The sequence below is a fragment of the Euprymna scolopes genome, chromosome 16, assembly GCF_053919585.1.
Source record: "Euprymna scolopes isolate OS-2025 chromosome 16, ASM5391958v1, whole genome shotgun sequence".
Taxonomy (NCBI): Eukaryota; Metazoa; Mollusca; class Cephalopoda; order Sepiida; family Sepiolidae; genus Euprymna; species Euprymna scolopes.
This window is the reverse complement of record NC_136497.1, coordinates 130128758-130151460: the sequence shown is the minus strand read 5'-3', so window position 1 is coordinate 130151460 and position 22703 is coordinate 130128758. Positions and strand designations below refer to the sequence as shown.

At 34.5% G+C, this 22703-nt stretch overlaps 1 protein-coding gene across 1 annotated transcript in view; it reads left to right on the top strand.

Moving 5' to 3' along the window:
- The first annotated feature begins 13866 nt into the window (after window positions 1-13866).
- Window positions 13867-22703, top strand: part of LOC145296080 (uncharacterized) — a 118529-nt gene continuing 109692 nt past the window's right edge. Inside the window, exon 1 of the mRNA XM_080142216.1 lies at window positions 13867-14276. The gene's annotated coding sequence lies outside the window, so the exon portion shown is untranslated. The remainder of the gene's footprint in view (window positions 14277-22703) is intronic.

Genomic DNA, 22703 nt, shown 5'->3' with positions numbered 1-22703 from the left:
TATATATATATATATATATATATATATATATATATATATAAAATATATTTTAGTCATCGACATACAGTCCTGTTTCGTTGTTTCACAACTCATCAGTGCCGCTAGACTAACACCTATCCCAAGCCGAGGATCGAACCTAGAACCGTCGTGATGAAAGTCGGCAGTTCTACCCCCTGACTACGGAAGCGGTGGCCGTAATTAATCTGTCCGAATGTCTATTTAAATAAACATCCGTCCGCCACTCGTAAAGGGCTCAAACGTTTGTTTGTAAACAAACCGCGAGCTTCGCATTTTTTCAGCTAAATTAAGTAGCGAGTGAGATTATTTACGATAGTGCTCAACCCAAGAGGGGGGCTTTATAAAATATATTTTAGTCATCGACATACAGTCCTGTTTCGTTGTTTCACAACTCATCAGTGCCGCTAGACTAACACCTATCCCAAGCCGAGGGTCGAACCTAGAACCGTCTTGATGACAGTCGGCAGTTCTAAATATAAATATAAAGATACATAAACTATCTCTCTCTCTCTCTATATATATATATATATATATATATATATATATATATATATATATATATATAGATAGATAGATAGATAGATAGATAGATAGTTTATGTATCGTTAAAAAGTTATTTAAATTTTTGCTGAAGCAGTACATCAATTCTCAGATCCAAGAAATGAATTTTTGTTCGCGTTTAAGGATTAAAATTAGGTCAATTAGATAATCTATTTCTTTTCGTTTGTGTCTTGAAGAAAACGTCTCTCTATTTTATATAATTAAACTAGGCAGGGCGTCCGGCGTTGCCCGGGTGTTTGAAGGTGTGTGTCGAGCAAAAAAAAAGGTAGTAGGCAGTCAGGCTCGACCCTGTACTGTGAAGGAGGAAAAGAACGTGAAAAAAAAATAAAATAAATAAACGCAAAAAAAAAAAAAACGTAATGTATTTGCCGTTGCATCCATCGCCAAACCGGAAGTGACGAAGGTTTAAATTAAGGCTAGTCAATCGAAAAAAGGGTATGACTTTCGAAAATATCAGCAAAAAGGCGAAGCCTCCCTGTAGAAAAGTACCTAGTTGAAGGTGAAGGAAATGTTTTTAGCCAAAATTTTTCGATATTTGTCGTCCGAAAGGTCGAGTTTCAAAATAATACCAATCTTGTGAAATTCCGTGGCCTCTGTCGAAAGTTTTAAGCAGACATACATACATACATACATACATACATACATACACACATTTAAACAGACAGGTGAGATTTATATTATAGATAAACGAATTCTTGCTTCCAAAGTTACACCTTGTCTTGCAATTGAACGGGCTTTCATCCAGAATGAAATAAATAAATTAAACAGACAACTTGATTCTTACAGTAATTCTAAGTCTGCCTCCCTCTTCCGAATAAAGAGCTTTTGAACTTCCTTTGATTTCTTTCGGTTCTCCAATTATTTGGCAAACCGTGAAGCATTCTCTGGCCAACCTATTTCCCGTAAGCTTAATAAGCAACTAGATTTGCTTATTTGTTCTAGATTTGGGCGCGTTTCTGCTGGAGGCAAGAATATTTTTTAATTATTCTAATCTTTTGCTTTTAAACGTTAAGACAGCAGTGTTTCTAAGGGGTTGAATTTCTGCGGTTCCCCACATGTATCTGTCTATCTATATATTTATAAAAGTGAAAGTGTCTGTGTATGTATGTGTGTGTGTGTGTCTGTCTGTCTGTGTACATTTCCCTACGCAATAACTCTGTCAATTTTAAGTCTACGGACTCGAAATTTAATATACAGGGTATGGAGATTTGTAATCCTTTTACGGTCAGAAATTTGGCTGTTAAGGAGTCAAAGTTTAACGATTTGACCTTTGAGAACTCTACCAAACTCCTCCGCCAATTTTGGATGTACACAATTGAAATTTTAGATATAGGTTCCTTGGACATGGATCTAACTTAATAACTTGATTTGAGCCCAAAACAATAAATGTTAAGGGGTCACAATAAGGGTCAAAGTTAAAAAAAAAAATTGACGTCTGCGGTCTCTTCCAAATTATTCAGAAAATTTCTGGTCTAAACATTTGAAATTTTACATAAAGGGTATTCAGAGATAGAGCAAGCTTTTTAATCGGTTTGGCTCGAAAATTTTTAGTTACCAATATATAAATGTATGTATGTATGTATGTATGTATGTATGTATGTTTGTGTGTCTACCTAAAACTTTCAACAGAGGCGACGGATTTTTACAAGATCAGTATCGTTTTGAAGGTCGACCTTTCAGTCGACAAATATCGAAAAATTGGCTAAAAACATTAATTTCTTCACCTTCAACTGGGCACTTTTCTACAGCGGGGTGGGTGCTCTTTTTTCGCCGATATTTTCGAAAGTCATCCTCTCCTTTCGATTATCTAGCCTTAATTTAAACCTACGTCACTTCCAGTTTGCCGGTGGTCGTAACAGCAAAGACATCAGATTTTTTTCCCATTCTTTTCCTCCTTTGTGGTACAGGTTCGAGCTTGCCTACCTACTACCACTTTTTTTTTTTTTTTTTTGCTCAACATACACCTCCAAACACCCGGCAACGCCGGGCTGAAATGCTAGTATATCTATAAAAGTGAAAACGTGTGTGTGTGTGTGTGTGTGTGTGTGTGTGTGTGTGTGTGTGTGTGTGTGTGTGTGTGTGTGTGTGTGTGTGTGTACATTTTCATACAGAATAACTCTATCAATTTTCGGTCTACAGACTCGAGATTTGACATAAGGGGTATTGAGATTTGAGAAAATTGTTTTGACCGATTTTCGGCCAGAAATTTTGCTGTTAAGAGGTCAAAGTTCAACGATTTGACCTTTGAAAACTCTACCAAACTCCTCCGACAATTTTGGGTCTAAACACTTGAAATTTTAGATATAGGTTCTTTAGACATGGATCAAACTTTGTAATTTGATTTGAGCCCAAAATAATAAATGCTAAGGGGTCAAAATTGGGGTCAAAGTTTTTAAAAATTGACCTCTACAGTCTCTACCAAATTACTCAGCCAATTTTTTATCTAAATATTTGAAATTTTACATAAAGTGTATTCAGACATAGGGCAAGCTTTTTAATTTGTTTTTGGCCGAAAATTTGGCAGAAAAGGGGTCAAAGTTCAAAAGATTTGATCTTCGCGGTCTCTAGCAAACTATTAAGTTACTTTGGGTCTAAAAATTTTTAATTTTACATAAAGGATACTCAAACATGCAGTAAGCTTTTTAATCAGTTTTGGGCGAAAGTTTCGCTGCCAAGAGGTCAAGGTTCAAATAGTTGACCTTTGCAAACTCTACCAAACGCCTCCCTTGAAATTTTAGATGTGGGTTACCTGGACATGAGTCAAACATTTTAATTTGATTTGAGCCCAAAGCGATAAATGTTAAGGGGTCAAAATTGGCGTCAAAGTTTAAAAATTTTTTACTTCTGCAGTCCTTTCTAACTTTTCTCAATAGTTAAGGAAGCCTATTATATAGAAAGGCATTACCGTACATATTCACACTTTTTAATATATACATATGCACACTTTTTAATATATACATATGCACACTTTTTAATATATACATATGCACATGAAGTTATGAACAGTACATAAGGCCCTAGCAAAGCCGGACTGAACTTCTAGTATATCTATAAAAGTGAAATTGTCTGTGTGTGTGTGTGTGTGTGTGTGTGTGTGTGTGTGTGTGTGTGTGTGTGTGTGTGCATTTCCCTACAAATAACCCTGTCGATTTCCAGTCTAGAGACTCGAGATTTGATATAAAGGGTATTGAGATTTGGGACAATATTTTTAATCGGTTTTCGGCCAGAGTCAGAGGGGTCAAACTTCAATGATTTGATCTTTGAAAACTCTACCAAACTCCTCTGCCAATTTCAGGTCTAAACACTTGAAATTTTAGATGTAGGTTACTTGGGCATGGATCAAACTTTTTAGGTTACTTGGCCATGGATCAAACTTTTTAACTCGATTTGAGCCCCCAAAAAATAGAAAAATAGAATTAAATTAAGATCCAGAAACGCCTTTTATACTTTTATAAGTAAAAATACTTTTCCAAAGAGATCTATGACAAAATCAGGCCTTCTGGTTCATTAAGGCTTAGACGTTATGGCCTTCTTAAAATACATAAAGAAGGTTTCCTGCTTAGACCTATTTTCTCTATGGCGGTGTCTGCCCAACACCCCCTAGCCAAGTGACTATTGACTATTATAGAACAAGTTTATGCTTTGTACACTAAATATTGCATTACCGATTTATTTAGGTTGGTTGAATATTTACAAACGTTGCAACCGACTTCTGCAAACAACTTCAGGAGTTCATTTGACGTTTCCAGCCTATTTACCAACATCCTGCTACAGGAGACTATTGGCATTTGTGCCGACTCACTTAATAATAATTCCAACACCTTTCCTTAAGAAAATATTTGTTGAACTCATTTGGACCTGTACTAAATTAGTAGAATTCAGCTTTGATAACATTATGTACAGTCAGATCGATGGGGTTAAGATGGAAAGACCCCTGGGTCCTGCATTAGCGGATATTTTTTGTAGTATTCTATGAGTTAACACTGTTTAAGAATATATTGAAGCCCTCAATATATTTTAGATACGTCGACGACACTTTTGTAACCTTTGCTTCTGAGCAACAGTTTTCTTTGATAATCTCAATTCTCTCCACACAGCTTTATCATTTACAATGGAGAAAGAAAATGAATTTTGCTTACCTTTCCTAGATGTTTTGATTAGGGTTAGGATTAGATGTTGTGATTGAACGTAGTAAGAATTATTTCCTTACTAGAGTTTATCACAAACCGACTTTCACCGGTCTTTATATGGATTGGCACTCATTTGTGTCTACCTCTAGAAAAATAGGGCTTATTAGGACATAAGTATATAGAACCTTTAGAATTTGTTCTCAGACAAACTCAAACACGAATTGAACACTGTCAAAGACATTTTCATTCGTAATGGTTACTTGGAGAATTTGATTATATTATTAATAATCAAGTGGAAAAATACAATTCTCCTATAGCCCTAGGTCCGTCCAAGTGTTCTGTTTATCTAAAACTACCTTGGATTGGAATTGCTGGTCAGTATTTGGGCAGACATATTATTAAGTCTATAACAAATTGTTTCCCCTCTCTCATATTACCGTTAGTTTTCAGAGTAAGATCTGCATTCTCACTAGTCACAAAACACAGTTTTCCCCACATCACATAAATTAATATTATTTATGAATTTAATTGCCAGTGTGCTGTTGGCCATCTGGGTTGAACCTCCTTGAACATGCAGACACGCATCAACCACACTATACCAGCAAAAATTAGACTAGGAAAGTCACATTGTTTTCGCCCTTCTTCTGCTTTGGAATCTGCCATTGACCAACATCTAATTGAAAATCCAGTTTGTGCCAATGCCTATAAAATGGATTATTTCAGAATATTGCACCGGACTGACTCGGAAAATCACTTAAAGATATTGGAGTCAGTCGCAATTCTTTCATGCAAGCCATCGCTTTGCCAACAAAAGGGATTCGCTAAATCATTAGACTTACTTGGAGATTTTTTTTTTTTATTACATTTTCACCCCAAACAAGGCAAATTGCCACTTTGGTGTAGGGGGCTACTATCAGGGGCAACAACTACTGGGATACTATGTAGGGAATGGGCAGCAAGATGTCGGTTCACGTTACACTTGAACTTCTGCACGTCAGTACTGTTGGGGAAGCAGGGACCTGGAATGGAATTCCAAAGTCTAGCGGTTCTGGGAAAGAAATATCTTTTACATCTAGGGATCTCTACAGTGTGGGGGTGGGATTTAGCAGCCTGTCGGGTTTGTTGAGGGTGCTCACGTCGTGGGGGTACAAGTGATTGCAGTTCGTCAGAGCATTCACCACTAAAATACTTGTAGAAAAGGCAGAGGGATGCAACATTTCGTCGATGGGACAGAGGCTGAAGCTTAGATGCCAGTTCAGGGCCTATCAGGTTTGCGACTCTCTTTTGAACCTTGTCAAGGAGCGAGAGACTAGTAGCAGATGCACCAGCCCAAATGTGACAGCAATACTCCATACATGGGTAAATGGTGGCCTTATAGAGGTACAGGATACTCTCGGGTGTTAGTAGTTGTCTAGCACGGTAGAGAGAGCCCACCTTTCTTGCAGCAGCCCTGGCAATGCCTTCAATGCAATTGTTCCAACTTCTTAATCGTTCTCATACCCCCTCCATCTCAATTGTACATATATTTTATATTATTATATATATATATATTTCACATGAATTTCCATTCACCATTTCTTTCGGGTTTTTTTTTCGTATATCTCTGAGTATTTGGTCTTGCATGACAATCAAATTCAGCTTTTTGCATCTTTTGATAACCAACGATTAACTCCTGATGAGTTTGTTGGTGAAAGGGGCCCCTGGCGTTTGTTCGTATATTATTTTCAAAGTGCTTTGTACATATACATATATATATACTAGCAAAAGTACCCGTCGTTGACTGGGTTCAAAAACAGCCTACAGAAAATGGACTCTGATTTATGAAAGTATGATAGGTTATGAAAAGGAAGGGTTGTAAAGAGATAGCTTTGAATTTGGAGGTATCAAAACCAAAGCAAAATATGATGAAAGTAAAAATAAAATAGATAAACCCCATAATTTATTATACTATACCTGTTCACACTGAAACACTTATCACAATATTCTGTAGATCTATATTAAAAAACCTTGTTAAACTTTGTGACATATTTCCATTCTCTGGAGGTCAGGTGCGAACGAACACCCCATAATTTTATTATACCATATTTCTTCAAACTGAAACGTAATTATCAAGGTATACTACGCAGATAGATATGAAAAATCTTTATTAAAGTTTGTGCCTTTTTCCATCCTATGGAGGCCAGGCGCGAACGCAGACCCCACAATTTTATTATACCATCCCTATTTAAGTTAAAACATACTTATCAAAGTATTATTATGTACATCTATATCAAAAACACTTGTAAACGTTTTTTTTTTTTTAAATTTTTAAATTTTTTATTTCCATACTTTGTGGACCAGGCGCGAACGCAGACCCCATAATTTTAATGAACTATCGTTCTGCCAGATCAAACATACCCATTCCTGTGTCTCGATACATCTTCTATCATTATATGTAATCAGTTTTTTAAAATAGTCAACTATATAGGAGCCTATTCGTGACCAGACACACACACACACACACACACACACACACACACACACACATTCAGCTTTATATTATATATATATATATATATATATATATATACTTCCCGAAAACCTCTGGGCTTGATGATATCTCCCCTCTTTGGTTTTAATACATGAAGTAAATTTCGCAGTGTATAAGGATTATTTGATACTGGAGATATTCATAATCATACACTATTTCCAAAAGAGGGTAGGTATAACATATGAGAAATATTTGGAATCAAGTCTCTCCTTACTGTTATTTCAGATCATTTAAAACTATAGCAGCAAGTTTTAGTCTCCCCTCCATGAATTGGCACTAAGGTTTTGGGGAAATATCAGATATTTTGTAATTCATATGCAAAACTGGGAAAACAAATGACTATGATTGAAACAATCTATGGTTGCAAAAAAGTGCCAAAAAATAGGCTCTTGATGATAGATTATCCCCCTAATGTGCGATCATAAGGACACATTTCACATAGCCCATTACACAATTCAGGTGATTAGCTTTCCAACGAACCTGCATTTGGTTAATTCTGATCAATAGTGACTGAGATTTGGAACTTATAAAATTGCCAAAAAGGTCATATATCTATCTATCTATCTATCTATGTCTTTGTCCATCTGTCTGTCTCTGTCTGTCTGTCTGTCTGTCTCTCTCTCTCTCTCTCTCTCTCTCTATATATATATATATATATATATATATATATATATACTGGTAGACGAATTGAATATAGTACTTTTATATGGTTAAAATTTTATGACAATTAGTGAAAAAACAGCCTATATTTTCAAATCAATAAAATATGCCCAAATTGTCCTACATTTGTATATATGGCAGGCCAGCTTCAGTTTCGCTGCTTTGGTTTTCTCCCTTGTGGTTTTGCCAGGCCACTAATTATATATATATATATATATATATATATATATATATATATATATTAAATTTATTTATACAAACATTACCTGCTCTGTTCACTCATTGAGCACTCTTTGGTAGACACATGTTGTTTCATTGGATATACTTCTAGGAAACTAAACTCTACTGGCTATATATATATATATATATATATATATATATATATATATATATATATATATATATATATATATATAAATATATATATATATATATATATATATATATATATATATATAAATTTCCCCAATATCTTCCAATACATGCGACTGGAGACTGCTTGTAAATTTTATACTCTCATGAAACTTTCTCTTTTGGAGGAAGCTGGTTAAACCCGAATAGGGTTGGTGCTGACTGCACACAATATCTTCCAGTATGAATTGCCCCAAAGAGGTCTTAGGAAGTTGAATTTTGAAAGAAATAGCAGTTGAAATATGTATGCACATATGTAGCCAACAATGTTTGTATGAATAAAGAAAATGATACAATAATTTACTTGTTATTGAGCACTATTTTATAAACACATTATTTCTATTAAATTAACATCCATAGCAACTTAATTGTGAATTGATTTTTGCGAACATTAAAAAGTAAATGTCTCTAATTGCTGCACTCTTTCATTCTATCATTTGTTTGAATTTGCTTTCCTCCTCACTCTCCAGAACAAGTAAGTTTTCACAGAAACGTGTGAACTCAAAATATTTTCCAAGCAATAAAAATCTTTTTAACACTGAAAAAGTAGAACATATAAGTGAAAATAGTAAGTCAATGCGAAGTGAAAAACTCCTGCAAAGAAAACAGTCAAAAGCTAAAGAAACGGAAACGACACCGGCCGACATTACTCAAGGGCAACCAAGAACGTTGCACAATAACACCCCTTCATGCTCTATTGGCCAAGGGAAGCAAGTCGCAAAAGAAAAGAACTCAATGACTCACATATCAGCCTGCATCTCGCACACACATTCTTACACACTAGCAAAAGTTAAGCGAACAGAGACAAATTACTACTCACAGCTTTACCGTGTTCTATGACAAAGACATACAGGCAGGCAGATACATAAAAGACAAGGCCATCAAACCAGATATAGTGATATGGAACAAGCCTGAAAGAACTGTGCTCATTATCGATGTCACAGTCCCAATTAACTTTGGCCTTAATAGAACTGAATGGGAAAAAATAACAAAATACCAGGACCTAAAAAATGATCTTAAAACGACATAGTCTGTGAAAGAAATAAACATTATACCGGTTGTGATAGGAGCAACTGACTTAATAAAAAAAAAAAAAGAATCTTCAGAAATACTTAGAAGCAATCCCTGGAAGACCAAGCTGTAACGAAATACAAATAGCAGCCATAAAGAGAACAGCGTTTATTCTTAAAAGAGCCTTTGGATATAAATTTAAGTGATAATGACATCAAGAGTTAGCTGCAGAAGGGATTAACCCCTTGAGGGATTAAAACTTACTGAAGTAAAATAAAAAATAAATTAAAATAAAACAAGAACACGGTAATCAAACGCGCACACGTACACAATGACACACTCCAAACATTCACATACTCACACAATAAAGATATTGACATACACATTTTTAAACCTTGTGACTACTAACCCAACTTTCTTTACCAAATATGTGTTTGTATTAATGACTCAAAGGAACTTTTATATTTTTATCTCCTCTATAAAAATGTTTTGTAAATTCACCCTTGTCCATTCGCCCTTTCGTCCGTTCGTCTGTCTGCACTTTTCTCAATAACTACGTCTTGGAATATTTTAAAATTTTGCACAAACATTAAACATGATATAAGTAAAAAAGTAACAGAACAGATTTTCTGGAAAAATTCTGGTTGCCCTCCTAGGGCTGCCTTTTGGGTTAAAATGGCTAAAATTGAGACTTTTGTGCTTATTAAAAAAAAAATTAATGCCTTCGATCTTTATAAAACTTTCTGAAAAGTTGTAACTAATTGATTTCTATATAATTTTGTTTGTCTATAGTTCGCAATAACTTTTGGGTGTGCCCCAGGGGCTCTTTTAATGCTAATAAAAACACTCCATTTTTTAAAAAACTATTTTACCATATTTGTCCATAATTTTCTGTGTATGTCTATTTAGCAATTTTGCATGGTGCTGAACTCAGATTTAAATATGTTAAGGCCTTGGGGACTTTTGGGGCTAAATTGGGGAGGGGCAAATGATGAACTTAGTCATTTTTTTTTTTTTTTTTTTTTTGGCGTGGTGCAGAACTCAAATTTACATATGTTAAGTCCTAAAACTGCAACGTTTGTTCATTTTCACCAGGATTTGACGTCCACTGGGGACTTTTGGGGCTAAATGAGGAGGGGGGAGGAAAATGCTGAACTTAGTCTTTTTTTTTTTATGCCTCGTTCACTGTGCACTCATGGGACCATGCATGCTTCACTTGTTCTAAAATTTCGTTTTTCTCAAACTTTCATTTACGAAACTCTGTTTATGTTTTAAGTAAGATTTGCTATATTGTGACTATTCTCTTAATATGTATGGCATAATCACGTTGACACACTGGTTCCCGCTGGATCGCCAAAGTTAAGCAACGTTGAACCTGATCAGTACTTAATGGGTGACCATTTTGGACTTTCAGGTGCTGTATGTGCTCTCTGCTTATCTCGGCATTGTTTCCAGTCATCCTAGACTTCTCCTTGCCACTGAACTTAAACAGTACCGATTCAGAAGAGGTGTGGTTGGCGATTGCGTAACCCTTGCCTCCCAATTACATGCACAGCTGCCCCGACAGGGGGTATCCATTGTCTTTTGAGTAAACGGAGGCATCGATTTTCTTAATTTTTCATTCATCTCAATTTTTATATGCATGCACGTCTGTATATAAATCCTTCATTTTATTCCTTGGCTACCCCAGTTCATATTAAACGTCCATGTGATTCTTGGCTATACACAAGGACGCTATCGTCCTAAATGGTCTCTGCCAAAACCAGAAAGAGGGCGAGAGAGAGAGAGAGAGAGAGAGAGAGAGAGAGAGAGAGAGAGAGAGAGAGAAAGAGACAGACAGACAGACAGACAGACAGGCTTTATAGTCCCGAATAGACAAGTTAACGTTGAAACGTGGTCGATATGCGTACTGTTTTTAATGTTTATTCATATAAACAAAAACTCTATTTTGTATTGAACAATGTTGAAAAAATATAGTTTTGAGTTAACACACACGCATGTTAAATATTAAAAATAATTTTTATACATACGGACACGAGTATTTCATACTTACGCAATTATCAGTGTAAAAAGTGCTGGTTTGGAGATTCGAACCTAGTCACAAAGTCACCATTGATTTCGTAGACTAGCATTTCTCTCTCTCTCTCTGTCTCTGTCTCTGTCTCTCTCTCACGCACACACACACACACACACACACAATATATATATATATATATATATATATATATATATATATATATATATATATATATATATATTCTTTTATTTTTTACACACATACACACATGCGTGTGTTTGAAAAATATATACATTAGACTTTGAATCCTGTTATTAAATCGCCATGCCCGTTCGCGCGCACAAGCACGTGTGTGTGTGTGTGTGTGCACGCGCGTGCGCAATAGTAACTCTTCTGTAGCGCTCAGTCATTTTGACACTGGAACGCCTTTTTATCATCTTCCTTTTTTTTTTTTTTTATCTTTTTATAATCCCTTCTATACCGAAACATCTCTAGATATAATTATTTCAGGTCATTGATGTCTGCTGATGGTGGTGGTGATGATGATGATGATGATGATGACGACGATGACGATGACGATTAAGGGTAATCATTACTATTACCGACCTAAATTATTTTAAAGGAAATTACAGTTGGGGAATTAGTCAAAACCAATTTATATTGGCTTACCGTTGCTTGTTTACATTGGTGATCTTTTAGTCAAACACATTACAGGTGAAAACATTATCATGTCCTTATGTGTCATGTCGAAATTAGTATAAATTCCAAAAATTACGAAAAATGGTCCAGTTGATGTTTTTTTAACAAAAAAAAAAAAAAAAAAAAAAATCATCTACAATTATGTTCTGTTTAAAAATGCCGGACTCTTGATTCCGGCCAATTTAAGTCAAGGGAGATAAGCCAGTTTACCATACTGAATTGGTCGCACAAGTCTTCTTCCACATGTAAACATACGATAAAAGTCGATAATTCGATAAATTTTGTAATAATTTTTCTACTGGGTCGTTTTTCGTAATTTTTGGAAGACATACTAATTTCGACATGACACGTAAGTGCATGATAATATTTTAACCCGAAATGCGTTGGTTAAAAAAAAAAAAAAAAAAAATACTAATCTACACAACCACCGGAAAAAATCTGTATGATGTAGTACGTTAGGTGTATCAGGAATTTTTGACACCCCTAACACGAAACTGCGAATAAAATATAAAAATCTCGTAATTTCTCTGTTAAAAGTGGGTTGTTTATTTTCTTTATGGATTATACTTCCAAAATAAACTATTAAAGTTGTTTTAAAAGTAATAAATATTTTTTTTAAACAGTAATGAAGTTTACGAACTCAATATTTTTCAATTTTTAAACTTTAAAAATCTATCAATTTTTCTATTGATTCTATTTTTACGATATTTTCAGGGTCAATGTGAAATTTTATGTTCTTTCCAATAAACCGAATATAATATTTTAGACAAACGTTTTTTTTTAATTCACGCCCCCCCCCCCCATTTTCAAGTGTCTATTAAAAAGTAAATAATTAATTTACTCACCGGAAAGTGAATAATTAATTTACTCACAAATTGAAGAGAAAAGGTCAATAAATAATATATTCAAATTTAAAACAACAAAAAAAACGTGTTTTTTTAGAATTTTACCTGTAAAGTTTGAAGTTTAAAACCTTTTTTTAAACCACCTTATTTTTTTATTTTTATTATTTTTTTAATGGAACCTTGGTCCTTGCTCCTTTAATTGAAAAAAAAAAAATAGGGCTTGAATTACATTTTTCGAGGAGTTATAAGCTTGGAAAGACAGGGGGTCGAATAATTCACGCCTCCCATTTTGAAATGTCTATTAAAAAGTAAATAATTAATTTATGTACCAATGTCTTATATATCACAAATTGAAGAGAAAAGGTCAATAAATAATATATTCAAATTTAAAACAAAACAAAAACGTGTTTTTTAGAATTTTACCTGTAAAGTCCGAAGTTTAAAACCTTTTAAAAAAAAACACTTTTTTTTATTTTTTTATTTTTTTAATGAAACCTTGGTCCTTGCTCCTTTTAATTGAAAAAAAAAAAAAATTAGGGCTTGAATTAGATTTTTCGAGGAGTTATAAGCTTGGAGAGATGGGGTGGAATTATTCACTATTTTCACGAAATTTCTGACACACCTAGTAGTACGTTACCGTGACGAAACGAAATTATCATATTCCAAAAATCACATGAATTGATCAAGTGGTTTTATTTTTTATAAAGAAAATCGCTTTTTAAGCGATCAATGTGAATTCGTAGGCATTACAACATAAATCTATGGCGTATGAATGATTGTTATGTTGGCACGTAAGTACGTATAGTAATGTTATCACCTGAAATGCGTTGGTTTAAAAGATTACCAATCTACACAAGCACCAGAAAAAAAAAATGATGATGGGATGTGAAGAAAATCGAAGGAAATAGACCTCTGCTAGTGGTTCTTGGTGGTCGTGGTGGGGAGGGGGGAGGTGCAGTACGAAGAAACGGAGGAGGAAGAAGCGTTCGCATCACGTGACTCAGCGTTGTCTTCAACAAAAGCAGCCACGGTAGCTGCTATAGCAGTCGCAGACGGAGGAAAAAGCCAGAGACAAGGACCACTTTTTGTTGTTCTAAATATAGAAGAAATAAACGCGCTCCAGTTCCATGAATTGCAAGCACTTATAAAGGAAATTATCAACTTAAAAAAAAAATTATCACCAATCTGACAGATTTTATTTTTTTTTGTTATTCTTTTAAAATTGTTTCCCTGGAATAAATCGTTTACTAATTTTGAAGAATTTTTCCAATTTTCCAAAGACCAGAGAAAAAAAAAAACGGTCGGTTGGGAATTGAGCTGTTTATGAACGTTTCTTGGGTCAAAATAAAAAAAAAAAATTGACCTCCCAACAGAACTCGAACGGCATATTGAAAGTGAGTAGAATTCTTTCTGACAGTTCGTAATTCCATCATTGTTTTAACGATTTTGTGGTACTTGTGCAGTTTATGAACCGTGCTGAAATAATGACGTTATTATTTAGAAAACCATTCATAAAATGGGAAGGGGGTCTTTGTTAACTATTCTGTATGTTACCTAACAATTTAATTAAAAAAAAAAAAGAAATTGAACTTGAAAATCATATCTAAAAAAAAGTAGCACGCTCAATTGCTAGATTTTGTTTTATTTATTAAAAATAAATAAATAAATAAGAATGGGATACATAATATGTTCCGGAAATTTTGGAGACGAAGATAATTTATAAATAATTTATATTATTTGTAAGAATAACATTCAAGATTAGCTAGGAGCAAAGTGTAGTATTTGTTCTGACAGTTCATCTTTTATGTCCTCTATCAACAAAGAAGTTTTTCTAGACCGAGGCAGTTTTTTTTTTTTTTTTTTTATTTCTGTTCCAATCCGGAAAATGGGTAAATTAACATTTTCTATTAAAATAACTTTAATGGGTTTTCGGGTATGCTGAAAACGAATATCGCATTTAAATTTTCCGCAAATAGTTTTCTAGATGTTAAGCAATGTAATTCGTTATGTTATTGCTGGTGGTCATTGTTGTACGCGCAAGCGCGCTTAATATTTACTTATTTGCGAAAACCTATCAACTCGTCGTTATATAGGAAAAATTAATGTGAAAACCAAATAAAAATTTACTCCGGAATGCCCCTTCGTTGGCACTTGTGCAGTTTAACAAACACATTTAGAAATCTAATAATCCATTAATATGGGGAAGGAAGGCGAGGGCTTTGTTAACTCTTCCTTGCACGAATGAAACTCTCTTAAAATGAAATTAATTAATTTGCTTGGGGATCATAAACTGCACTAGTGCCACTTGTATTTCACGTAAATAAAATAAAATATGTATTCAATGTTTTTTATGATAGATCGGGGAGTTGTATTATTTATTTATTTATTGTTTTAAGAAAACATTAATCAAATCCGTTGCAGGCAGGCAGCGCCGTCGCCGTTGTGTCGTTTGGAGAAAGATATTGTTAAAATTAATTTAATGACAACATTTTATCAACTTCATTGACATTTGTGCAGCTTGACATTCCCAAACAAAATTTACTTGGGGACATTAAACTGCACTAGTGTCGCTTTATTTTTCACGTCTTTGCTCGGCGGACCTGTACGAGCGTCACCCGCCACCCCCACTATAAATTTGTTTCTGTTCGGTTTCTTGCAATGTTTTTGCAACCCTTTCAAACATCAAAATATTAACTATAATATATATATATTTTTTTAATTGATCTGGTATATTAGTGGCCATTCAATAATAATTCACAATAATGCAAGAAATCAAACAGAAACAAATTTATAGTGTGGGTGACGCTCGTACGGGTCCGCTCTTGCCCCTTCCCTTCGCTCCACTAACATGTTTCCAACTGATCCAGGCGCTTGTATATTTTAACATTTTTTGGATTTTTATTCGCGATAAAGCCAAAACCCCTCTCTTTATGTCAATGACGACTTTCTATATTTGCACAGGATCTTAAAATGCACAAGTAACAAGAGGTCTTTATATATATATATATATATATATATATATATATATATATATATATATATATATATATATATATATATATATATATATATACTTTTCTTCATCCTAATGAAAAGCTATTTCGCGAATTCTACAGGATTTGTTTTGTAACGGCGTTCATTGACAACACAAAATTCTATCTGTGATCGCTTCTTCGCACGAATCGTAGAGTAGGTTTTAGACAGAATGCAATGGTTCTTGCCTGGAAGTTTCCCTATATTAAAAAAAAAGAAAGAAAGAAAAATCTGTATGATGTATCTGTGAAGAAACGCAATATCACATTCCAAAAATCAAGTAAATTCATCAAGTAGTTTTATTTTTATATAGCAAAATCAAATTTTTGAGTACCTGAAGAGTGACTGTTTCGTCCGCCATTTTGGAAAAAAAAATGATAAAAACAACTAAACAATAATTCATACTTACTAGAATAGATTTATGCTGTAATGCCTACGAATTTTTGTTAATCGTTCAAAAATGATTTTCTTATATAAAAGAACAAAAAAACAAAACTAAAAAAAAAAATCTACCCGGTCAATTTACGTGATTTTTAAAACATGATATTTTCATTTCGTCGCGGCTACGTACCACAGATTGTTTTGTTATTTAATGCAGAGTGAATTCTGGACAAGAACCGACAATTTACATTCGTGTTATGTGATTATATATATATATATATATATATATATATATATATATATATATAAGAACAAGTAGTTAATAAAACATGTTAAAAAACACTTTGAAAAAGAGTTAAAAACATATTAAATTTGAAAAGGAAACACTAAATAAGTGGATAGTCTTTAATCCGCGGAGTTTCGAAGAAATACTTTCCTTCTCATCAGAGGGTAGGATTTAGCAAAATGCGGGATCGGATTTTGCTTGCAAAAGTATTAAATGAAACTACAAGTAAGTCATAGATCTTACTTTACACACACACACACACACACACACACACACACACACACACACACACACACAACGTGAAAATAATCTTTAAAAATTCTTGAAGCGTCATACATTAGAACTCATCACCCTACTATAAATAATATTGCATTCGAGAAAAGCAGCAATGTGTTAAAATGTCTTGCGTAGCGCGTAATGGACGGACTTTGTCAATATTCCCCACGAACTTGCTGATTTTAATACTTGAGTTTTTAATCGACTTCTCATCGATTTGTGTGTTTTAACTCCCAATCACCCAACGCGGTTTAATGTATATTTTAGTTTTCACTTTTTAATTCCCATTTTCGCTCCTTCTCACTTTTACTACCTCAACACCTGAAGATGATTCGTGGACGAACCGAAAGCGTTCGTGACGGTGACAATTAGGGAACCTTTATTAATATTTTCGATTTTGAAATAAAAAAAAAAGATTATACGGAAAATCGAAAAAATCAAAATCATAGACAAAAGTTGTATTTAATGTTTGCTTGAATAATATATATATATATATATATATATATATATATATATATATATATATATATATATATTACATAAACGTCACCACTTATCAAGGCCGATAGGCCACTCAAGGATAATTAGGGAACCTTTATTAATATTTTCGATTTTGAAATTAAAAAAAAAAAAAAAAGAAAATCAAAATCATAGAGCAAAATTGTATTTAATGTTTGCTTGAATAATATATATATATCAAGGCCGATAGGCCACTCAATGATAAGGGTTAAAGAGTGTAGAGTAGTCAAAAGGACAATATAGTAAACGATAGTAATGGAAGTTCGGTAAATTTGTTAACTTAAGTGGAACGGCTCATCAGAAATTTGTTCACGTTGGACTTGAAGACAACCATATTATAGAAAGCTGGAAAGCAGGAAAACGGAAGACAATTCCACAGGCGTGCAGTTCTAAGAAAGAAGCTTTGATCATGGAATCTATGTTTAGGTTTAGGTACAGATAAAGAGTGGGGACAATTATTGATAATGTTTTCAGCTAGTCTAGTGTTTCTTGTGAAAGTTTGGCGAGGGGGGACCATAGAATGAAGCTCAATCGAACACTTTCCATGAAAATAACGATAAAGCAGAGACAAACTCGCAACATCTCTTCTGTGAGACAGAGGTTGCAGCGAAGAGAAAAGGACATCTCCCACCAGGCCACGAAGTCTATTTTGAACCCTATCAAGGCAGGACAAGTCTTTTCTAGCAGCTCCTGCCCATATGTGGCAACAGTACTCCATCCTTGGACGTATATATATATATATATATATATATATATATATATATATATATATAAAGGCCAGTATAATTATTCAAGGATATCTGCTAAAATGTGTGCACAGTTTTATGCATGTGTTGGTGCACATCTCTAAGTGCAAATGCGATTGATGTCGTTCCGTATGCGAGAATCTCTAAGAAGTCGCCATTAGAATGGACGTAATTTCTTTGACCTTTAGCTAGCCTCTTAGCTAATGGAGTGAATGAACCCCGACCCCGCAGTAATATAGATCTTCCAAGATGCCCACTTCCCACTTACGGTTTTACTTTCCTTGTCTTACTAACTCTCCAAAACTCCATCTCCATTTCTATTTTCTATCACTTAATTCCTACTCCCACTTAGAGATTGTTCCAAACAAACCGGAAAACAGTGAACGTTCTATTAACGCTTTTTTTTTTTTAACGTATGTTTTCCTGCCGCTCTTCTCAACCAATGAATCTGTGCATAAATTTATGAAAAAAAATAAAATTCCAAATAAATTTGAGGACATTTTTTTTAATAAGGAAGTCACCACTTATCAAAGCTCGAAGGCCACTCGAGAATAAGGGTTAATGAATGTAAGGTGATGGTTTAGTAATCGTTAATGGTGTAGATAGGGTAGAATTTTGATTATTTAAGGGGACAGCTCAAGAAGAACTTGTTTACATTGGACTTGAAGGCTGGAATTAAGCCAATGGACAGTGTTCCACATATAGGTAGTTCAAGGAAAGAAACTTTGCTCACGGAATCTGCGTTTAGAATTAGGCACAGATAGAGAGTGGGGAAAATTTTTGTTGCCTGCTTCCAACATTTACGCCCAAGTGGTAATATGCCTTTTTTGGGTTGAAGGTGAGTAAAAAAAAAAATAGAGATATTGGATGTAGCTAGTCGAGTGTTTTTGCGAAAATTTGGCAAGGAGAGACCATAGATTGGAGCTCAGACGAGCCCTTGCCATGAAAATAACTGTAAATATCTCACTGCCAATGTAATCCTCTATCTATATAAGAGCCAAGTACGTCCTAAAATGAACTACTGTTGCCACATCTGAGCAGGAGTTGCTCGGTGCAGCCTATCCTGCCTTGATAGAGTTCAAAGGAGGAAGCTGGTTCAACGTCCCCTAGGGTGAGTGCTTCTTTAGTACAGTACAGTATATGTTTGTCCGTCATGAAATCATCCTCCCAGGCGAACAAAAAATATACAATCAGACGCAGCATATATTTTCTACTACCCATAAAAGTTTGATAATGAAAAGAGAGATTTTGAATAGCCTACAGTGGAGTTTTGCGACCTTACATGAAAGTGTTTGAATCCCTATTGGAGAGAATTTGAATTCACTATTAGAGAGAATTTGAATTCCTACTAGAAAGAGTGTTTAAATGTCTATTGGAGATAATTTGATTGTCTGCTAAGGGAAGTGCATGAATGCCTATTGACGAGAGTTTTAATATAAATAACTAGAGAGAATTAGGATGCCTACTAGGAAGAGGGTATTTGAATGTCTATTGAAGACTGTTTGTACACCTTTGAATGCTTACTAAAGATTGTATACCTTCAAATGCTTCCTGAAGACTATATCTTTGACTGCTTGCTAAAGACTGTTTGTATACCTTTGAATGCTTGCTGAAGACTGTTTGTATATCTTTGAATGCTTGCTGAAGACTGTTTGTATATCTTTGAATGCTTGCTGAAGACTGTTTGTGTATCTTTGAATGCTTGCTGAAGAATGTTTGTATATCTTAGAATGCTTGCTGAAGACTGTATACCTTCGAATGCTGGCTGAATACTGTATACCTTTGAATGTTTGCTGAAGACTGCTTGTATATCTTTGAATGCTTGCTGAAGACTTTGTATACCTTCGAATGCTTGCTGAAGATGTTATACCTCCGTATGCTTGCTGAAGACTGTATACCTTTGAATGTTTGCTGCAAACTGTATATCTTCGAATGCTTTTTGAAGACTGTTTGTATATCTTTGAATGCTTGCTGGACACGGTTTGTATATCTCTGAATGCTTGCTGAAGACTGTATACCTTCGAATGCTTGCTGAAGACTGTTTGTATATCTTTGAATGCTTGCTGAAGACTGTATGTATATCTTTGAATTCTTGCTGAAGATTGTATACCCTCGAATGCTTACTTAAGTCTGTATACCTTTGAATGCTTACTTAAGTCTGTGAATGCTTACTTGTCTGTATACCTTCGAATGCTTACTTAAGTCTGTATACCTTTGAGCGCTTACTTAAGTCTGTATACCTTTGAATGCTTGCTGAAGATTGTATACCGTCGAATGCTTGCTGAAGGTTGTATACCCCCGAATGCTTGCTGGAGACTGTATATCTTGAATGCTTGCTGAAGACTGTTTGTATATCTTTGACTGCTTACTGGAGAATGTATGCCTTCGAATGCTTGCTGAAAATTGTATACCTTTTAATGTTTGCTGAAGACTGTTTGTAGATCTTTGAATGCTTGCTGAAGACTGTATACCTTCGAATGCTTACTGACGTCTTTATACCTTCGAATGCTTACTGAAGTCTGTATACCTTCGAATGCTTACTGAAGACTATACCTTCGAATGCTTACTGAAGATTGTATACCTTTGAATGCATACTGAAGACTGTATGCCTCCGAATGCTTACTGAAGATTGTTTGTGTATCTTTGAATGCTTGCTGAAGACTGTATATCTTTGACTGCTTGTTGGGACTGTTTGTATATCTTTGAATACTTGCTGAAGACTGTTTGTATATATTTGAATGCTTGCTGAAGACTGTATACCTTTGACTGCTTACTGAAGATTGTATACCTTTTAATGCTTGCTGAAGACTGTATAGCTTTGAATGCTTGCTGAAGACTGTATAGCTTTGAATGCTTACTGAAGACTGTATAGCTTTGAATGCTTGCTGAAGACTGTATACCTTTGAATGCGTACTGAATACTGTATACCTCCAAATGCATACTAAAGACTGTATATCTTTTAATGCTTACTGAAGACTGTATATCTTTGAATGCTTTCTGAAGACTGTATACCTCTGAATGCCCTATTGGAGCTTATGAACACTTACTAAGCGTTTATATGCCTTTTATTGTGAATTGGAATTCCTAGTAGACACCATCCTTACATGTCTCTGGTCTCTCCAAATAATGTTTTGTCAGGACAACCTATTATGAGGATACTTTGGCCAAATATTCAAAATAACATCGTATTTGAGCACTATGATCTCCTTGGTATGGATTTTCATTCCAATAAAGGCACTAAGCTGCACACTCCACCAAATCAGATGAATTTTTGCCCTGGAATCTGGTCAAACCAAAAATGCACAAGAAAGATAAACAATAATATAGTTATACAGGCAATATGACAGCCGTATAACTCTTGCTTCCCTTATGTTGTCCTTTAGTCCTCACATTCCAAGAGTGATGTTTCTGGCAAAGAGGGAGGAATTGCTCTGGATCAAAATCTATGCAACCTAACATTTATTGTTTGCAAGTTTTTGAACCTGGAGTAATATTTTTTAGCTCCTATGTCAAATGGCCCCATGCCTTGTCTGGAACGATTTCCATAAAAATATTTGGGTAGAAGGAAAGTAATATTCATCATTGCTATACTAACTCAAGATTTATAAAAAAAAAAAAATCATAAATGAATATTCCGATAGTTATGTATCTCATAAAGAAATCAATTGTTAGCCCCAGAGAGGGGCCTCTTAATTTTTGTGAAATTTTCTGGGGAAGACAATATAAGCTCTCTCAAATCTTGAAGTTTCCTCCTAACCTAGAGAAGCTATGAGAGGTAGGATGGGGGGGGGGCTCCTTTAAAACTACGGAAGCTATGAGAGGTGGGGGGGGCTCCTTTAAAACTTAAGACGTATCCTATTTTGATGAAATTTAACACTCGTCAAGCTACAACCACTGTCATCAATTTCCCCCACTCTCTACCTGTGCCTAAATCTAAATGCAAATTCCATGAATAAAGCGTCTTTCGGAGAACTGTCCGTTTGTGGAACTCTGTTCCACTGGCCTGCTTTCCAGTTGACTACAATACGGTTGTCTTCCAGTAAAATTTAAAAAAAGACAGAAATATAGCAGAATGTTTTTAATGGACGTTTTCAAAAGAAATTTCAGAAGTATATATTTATTATTTGTTGAGATGATACTCTACAGCCTAAGTAAGGTTTATTTCTGCCAGTCACAAAAAAAATAAACTGTAACATGGTTATAAGATCAGTTGGAGAGAAATAAGTCTTCTCCACTGCTCAAGCTTTGAGAAGTAAAGAGGGTACTTGTACAGTTTAATCAAAACATTAAAAAATGAAAATATTGAAAAAAAGTTATATTGTACGTACTCGTTATGGAATGAAGTTTTCATTAAAAAAAATCACTTAATTTGGTTAAGTAGCTTATTTATTTTTTTCACAGAAGAAAAGAAAAATCAAATGTTAATGAGATCGATCGTGTCACGGCCATCCTGCCTATTTTGCAGACGAGAAGAGCGGCGCCAAGGGAAATAACTCCAATCAATGCTTACAGTTTGTCAAAATTTGACGAGATTACTTTGAGACTTGGGCAGAAAAAATGCCCACATAAATATTTTAGTT